The sequence below is a fragment of the Rhipicephalus microplus genome, chromosome X, assembly GCF_043290135.1.
Source record: "Rhipicephalus microplus isolate Deutch F79 chromosome X, USDA_Rmic, whole genome shotgun sequence".
NCBI classification, from domain to species: domain Eukaryota; kingdom Metazoa; phylum Arthropoda; class Arachnida; order Ixodida; family Ixodidae; genus Rhipicephalus; species Rhipicephalus microplus.
Window position 1 is genome coordinate 442,113,458 of NC_134710.1, and position 6,962 is coordinate 442,120,419.

The following is a 6,962-nucleotide window of genomic DNA, read 5'->3' on the forward strand; positions in this document are numbered from 1 at the left end:
ACGTGTCATGTCCTCAACATACATTTCTACGCCTTCATTAGGCATTCGCATACGGCACTGGAGTTCACGTTCAGCTCGCTCTCGGCGATCGGGACTTGCATACGTTTCGAGAAGCCAGCGTTTGAAGTCCACCCATGATGTGAACACACCTGCCTGGTTTTCGTACCAAACACGTGCCCCGTCATTCAAGCTGAAGTAGACATGCCGAGCTTGTCTGCGTCATTCCTCATGTTATGAGCGGCAACGAAATCACAGTGGACTAGCCAATCTTCAACATCCTCATGGACAGCACCATGAAAGGGATTTGGCGTTCGTGGTTTGAACAGCGTATATTGCAATGGCGTTGCGCCTTCCATACCGGCTGGGTTGGAGCCGCTTGGGACGGCGCTGCCTGTAATAGTTGGGGCCGTCATCTCCTCTGAGAAAAGTCCGAACTCAGGATCCAGTCCACGGATCCTGTGGCTAGCACGGTGAACAAGCGTAATGACCGGTATGGGGCTTGAGCTTCTTGTACTGGGAGGGGTTCGGTGCATAGGGTACCCAGCACCTTCACCAGTTGTCACAAACTAAGAGCTCGAAGGAACGTACAAAGGGACACGACTGTCAAAATGTAACGTCTTCGTCTTCCTCGTTCACCGGCACAGAACTGATCCACTGTTCACTGGCACAGAACACCAGGTGGCAATATGTCCAAAAAACTGGCAAGTATGACTATCAAAATTAAAGAAATAATTGCATCTGACAACTCGAACCAGATATTCAGGATAGATAATGATGAGGTCTTTCCTCTGCAACCTATAGTTCAATCCTACAAATTCTTAGAGAACAAGATACTAGATTTCCTGGTGCATACACAGACACGTGCCATATTAGCTACAGATGCGTCGGTAAATGAGGAAAGGGCAGGCGCCGAAACAGCCTTCCGGTCACTTGGCTGGTCAATTGCCGTGAGGGTACCAATTTTAACTTTGTTTTTTGAAGCGGAACTCATGGCTGTGATCATAGCACTGCGAAAACTTTAACGGATGAGAACAGGACAGTAATAATTACTGATTCAATGTCAATGTGCACAGCTCCTAAATATTTTCATAGCTCTTGTACCAGCATGATGTTACGATTTCTAGTTCGCTCTCAGCTGAAGTTACTGAAATCAGTACGGGTCCCAGGTCATAGCGGGTTGACAATTAATGAAATGGCCGACGCCTTAGCCGCTCATCAGTACATTTCCCCATAGTTCAAGTTCTCCCAGTGTTAGAACACTTCACCGCAATCAGGAATAGAAGCTTAGCAATTCACACAGATAAGGCGGAAACAATAACCACGTAGACAGAATATAATGATCTAAAATATCAATGAGAATTGCAGTGGAACCACTCTCGTCAATCACAAATGACGACCACCAGATTTCGATGTCATGTCCCCCCATTAAATTTTTACTTGTACAAAGCTTGTTGGATGATATCACCTCTATACCGATTCTGCGGAGAAATGAAAAATATTGCAAATTACGTTTTGTCATATTCACAATATTCTCTTAGTTGAATTGGACTTCTCACTAATCCTCTTTCTAAACTAGGGATTAACTTTATCGGAGGGAAATGTTTGGAGCTTCGTTGCTTCAGGCTTGGCACACTGTTACAGGGATGGCTTTGATGCGAAGTGTTGTTCTATTATAACTATTCAAAATGTACCAATTATTCTGGTATGTAAAACTCTTCGCCATTTTAAGACGGAAAAACAGAACTATTCTTCAATATTGTTCCCATTTGGTTAATACGGCATATAGAATTACAAGCTCAAAAGCATAATTCTTGTAGTGTAAGCAGAATTTATTACGTACAAGTAGTAGTTTATTTCTTAGTTTAATGATCTACCTTACCCCAAATATCATTTAAAAGTCTCAACATAGCATTCTTGGCATATCCACTGAAGAGGGTGCGTGCCATTTATCGAAGGAATCCAACAAACAAACAAAGTAGTCACCAGTGGCCTTGTGGACTTTCCCATCAAACGAGCGCATCAGATGTAGCCATTATGTGGAAGGTGGCCGTTAACCTGGCTATCAACGGCTGCTGGGTACATACGGGGACGGGCAGTTTCAGCTGGAATAAGCCGTCGTTTGAGATCATCGCCTCTTGCTCTTGTTGTCGCCGGGTTCCACTCTAGGGTTGTTGGCTTAGTATTGAGTTGTCTTAGTTCTGAGTTTTTTTTACAGTCTCTAGTTGATTTTCTTTGATTTTGAATCTACCCCAATCTGTTGTGCTGATGTCAACCGATTCTCCTGGCCAGGCATGATCCGCCTGGTCAGCGTCTCTGTCACCTAATGAATGGCCGTTAGAGTTATTCTTCCGCAGTGGGGTCAGCAACACTCCGTTGCACAGGTGCCTACAAGTGAAAGTTTCATGAGGCTCATGAACCTCCAGGCTGTCCATAAATAACTTAAAGCCACGTCGAACCCCTTTCAGACTATCACCGACGTACGCTAATTTGAACGAGGTGGCATAGTGTGTAAGCCACTGGACCAGACCTGTGTACAGGATCTGCTTAAGTGTACTTCGTTCGAATCAACCCTGGTGAGGGCTTTCCTTCCGTCTCGCCTTGCGTGTACTAAAGAGCTCGTAAGGGGCATCGATTCCAAACTGAGTCCAGAAGAGACCCTAGGCAGGCTTTCGAGAGCAGGCATAATTTCTGTTTACCGTTGCAGTCGCCTGAATATTAGAGGACACTAACCAAATCCGTCATTGCTACATTTGTGGGCACAACTTGCCCGTTCGAAATAAAGCTATGGCCTCTTATCTTTCGCGTGGAGCCCCTCACTTCCCGTTCCGTATAATGTAAAAACTGCTGGAGCTTTGGCCATAGTGCGGGAGGATGCAAGTCGAATCTTCATTGCCGTGTCTGCGGCGAAAGCCACTCAAGCGAATGCTCAACAACATCATAATAGTGCTGCCTTTGTGGAGGGAGTCACTCCGCAGACCATTCCGAATGCTCTGCTCGCTCTGAGGAAATACAAATCCTAGAGAATATAGACCACCGCCGCTGTTCGCACAAGAAAGCTATAGATATAGTTAAACACAGGGCCTTCGGCTATTCTGGTGCGGCAGTGTGACACATGTCTAGTTTAGACTCAAACCTTCCACAAGCCATTAAATCTGCCATCGAAAAGGCAATGGCTAAGGCAATGGATAAGTTAATATCTCACCTCAGTGACTGTTTAACGCAAACCCTTTCAACTCAGATGATTTAAGGAATGCAAGCTCCGGCCCCAACAGTTCCTGAACAATCAGACACCATTTACGACACTTAACTACATAGCATGGTGCTGGATAAATTGTCTGAATGTGCTCATAATGCTGAGAAACCTGTTCCACAGGTGCAGCTGGACTGTTGTACGCCTAAGCCAAGCACAAGTATTGCTACAGATATGGCAATTAAGATGCGAGCTAACAAACGCATATGATGGCCTATCTCTGCAGACTTAATGTCAAAAACTAAAACGAATGAGTTGTTGATTGTGAAAAAAATACCAAGAAGGACAAGAAATGCGCCCCTGTGGTGCGCCAGCACCAAGGGCGAGGCACGGCCATGCCACTGAATACTTCTAGTACACTCTAGCGCTAACAGTTGGCGAGCGCTCTCGACTGATCGCTGTGGTAGGGTGGCCAGCCTAAAGGTGGCGACTTGCGCGCCGCCCCCTGTGGCGAAATGAAATACCAGCATGCCTCCTTTCAAGGCGTAGCCAGGACGACGCTGACACCGATGCTAACACGGAGGTTAGCCGGGCATGCGGCCGTACCATGGTTTGGCCATTAAGAAGCTTCGCCCCTAAAAAGAAACAGATAGAACTTCAGGTACGCGTGAAAGTGGGTACAGTAGGCGAGCGGTAGAACACGATTTATAGTATCGTGAAAAAAAAAAGTTGCCGAATTCTTGGCGTCATGCATCGATTTCGCGATTTTGTGAGATTATCAAATCCGGAAATCAAGGAGCAGGTACAACTGGCTACGTAATAGATTAACCGAAGTATTCGCAAACGTGAGGAAAGCAGCGTACATTTAAGGGCACATTAGTTTGTTAGATGCCATATGTATCGCATACCGTTTTCTTGTTGTATGAGGAAGAAGAAAAGGACAGGGATTTTAGCCATTCCTTGTTTTGTGGTAGAGTGTGCATAGGCCAGGTGGAACACCCAAAGAACCTGAATTGTCCGTCACATCATCGGTTTGAGACTCGCCTGCTTGACTGCAGAAAGTGCGGTTGCTCGCCAGTTTTAACGATACCTAGCAGTGAAATAAATGCGAGAAGGAACTTGTTATACTCGCACTCAGCATTTTAATCTCAGCGTTAGCGCCACCGCGTTCAAGTGTCACTTGCACCGTGCTCAAAGTCACCGTGGTCGCAGAATTCTAAAGCCGGTGAGTTTCACGCGGAATACGGGCACTGTGGCCTTGCGCCACGTCAGCCGAGTGGTTGAATGCAATCGTAGAAGGCGCATGACCGATCATGCTGTCTGTACAGTTGCTGAATTATTGACGCGAAAACACTCGCCGTTGTATGCGCATCTAGCGTGCGTTCTCTTGTACTGGCTTTGTTGTCGGCGAGCTGTTACTCGCTGTTAATACTCGGACGAAATGATTTCGCGAAGGTGTCGCACTGGCCCAGAGGGTTGAGCCCCGTTACGTTGGTTTCAGATCATCATGACACGCGCACTGCGCAGCCCACGTACTTTCCGAGCTGGAGAGAGAGTCGCCTTCAAATGTAAACAAGAGAGGAGAATTTGCCCATCAATATGGCCGACATCCGGTTTCACCACGGCTTCACAACAAAGTGGCTCTATACACAAAGTTCCCTTTAGGAAACTCTATTGTTCTATAATATGGCTTCTGGAGTGGAGCCGCGCCCCGATGTGTGACGCCGATCGCCGCCATATTTGAAAAGGAAAGACTCAGAAGCAGACGACGAAGTGCGCTTCGTAACTCCGCCCTCACAGTGGCCTTCGGAGACTGTGACATGCTTTTGTAAAGCAGGTAAAGATTTTACAAGCCGTGGTTACTTCGTGCGTCGCTTATGGCTGCACACATCACATCAAACAGACGCCTGGGATTACATTTCCTGTGTAATTATTCTCGCTTCGTTTGCTGACGATCGCCTGATTTTTTTTTTGCGTATGCTGTTAAATTTGGAACAATTTGAAAGGTGCGCATGCGTGTAATACATGCGTAGAGCTGTATGGAAGGTATCTTGAAGCTTTAATTTCTCGCTGACATGACGTTGCCCATGAGTTTCAAGTTTACAGAGGAAGCACTTGCTGTCTATGACTGCACGTATCAAACATTGGAACGAGTAGGACGTCTGAATGCCCGTTGAATTCAGTTTTCTGGTGTTGTCTTACAAGGCAAAACGACGGCGTGCACGCATATTTTTTTGCGAGTGAATATCGAATTCGGTGAATGTTTATCCAGGAATTCGCAAACGTAGTTAATAATCCCATGCCGTGCACGTAATTATTCGTGTTACAGGTTTCCGAAAGACAGTGCGCTGCATTCTGTCTGAGAACGTGCTGTTCGCAGAAATAGTTGGAGGGCTACAGACGGTGACCTCCTCTGTTCTATTCACTTCGATGAATGCTGCTTCGACAGAACGGGACAGACAGCCAGATTGCAGCCTGACAGTGCATCTTCTATTTTTCTGCTTTCCAATCGCATCTGCAAAAACATGTTAGTTTCTCCCGCCTTGACGTATGTTCAATAGAACGTAGTCACGAAAATAAGCAATTGCGTCTAACACAAGATGATACACCTTTGAAATCCGTTCTATCTTGCCGACGACACCGAAACCAAAACGCCGATAGACGAAGCTGCCAAAATGAGGGAGTGGCGTTGTATCAAACATTGAGCTACCTAGTTTCTAGGCTCTGAAGGCTGCGCTTGCTTTGACAGCACACGTCGCCAATGGAACTTGACAAATATTATGCACAACTAACGCCATTGCAATCGTCCTTATAAACAGTTCATTTGGGGTACATCTCCTGGAGTTTGTCGATTGCATGGGGACATCGATGCTTCAGTTTTGGTTTCGCCTGTAAATTGGTTAGAATTCGATAACTCTAGAAAAATTACTGGTAGCTCCCAGTTTACCTAATTACCTCTTTTTTAACTTTAGCTTTAAATACTTCCTTATATATAATCATTGGAAATCTGCCAACACACACACAAGCATATATATCAAAGAGGCAAGCATAGGTCGCGTTTCCTTAATCTTGAGTATCTGCAGGCCCATTTCATAAAACACCCAATATATACTAATCTCATTTTGTACCGCGATAGTGTGCCAGCAAGCTCGATATGCGAATCATTCCTCGACAACAGATTGATCTGAAAGCGTAGAGTTGACAATGGGTGCATGAAACAATTTGTTTCATAAACAAGAGGAGTCAATTATTCGTATGTGTAACCTCAAAGGGCTTTCCATCGCATTTTTTAATCGTGGAACTGCAAACTGACGCGCGCAACGCACGTATTCTATTGCGGTCTATGGCGGTTCCACCTTGTTTTTGTTCTAACAATACGGCCCCGGCGGCTTCAATTGCTCCTGTTGGCGGCGGCCGGCGCTGCTGATCCAGAAGTTCTATAGAACCACCTTGATTCGCAACGAGTCACGTCAGGGCCTCTCTTGAGTTTTTCCTTCCTCCACGGTTATTATGCAGAGCGCGGCGTCGAACAACTACGGCACCATTTCATGATTATCATATTTGGGCGTGTCACTTACCTTCGACGTCCATTCACGTCACGTTATACCAAATTTGGTATACGTGAAGATAGCGAAATGGTCGCGAGTGCGTTATGAGCGCGGTATGTTCTTACATGACGCGCATATCATAATTATAATGTTTGCACCCGTCATGTACTTTCGTCATCCATTCACGTCACGTATTACCAGATTTGGTATATTTGAAGCTAGCG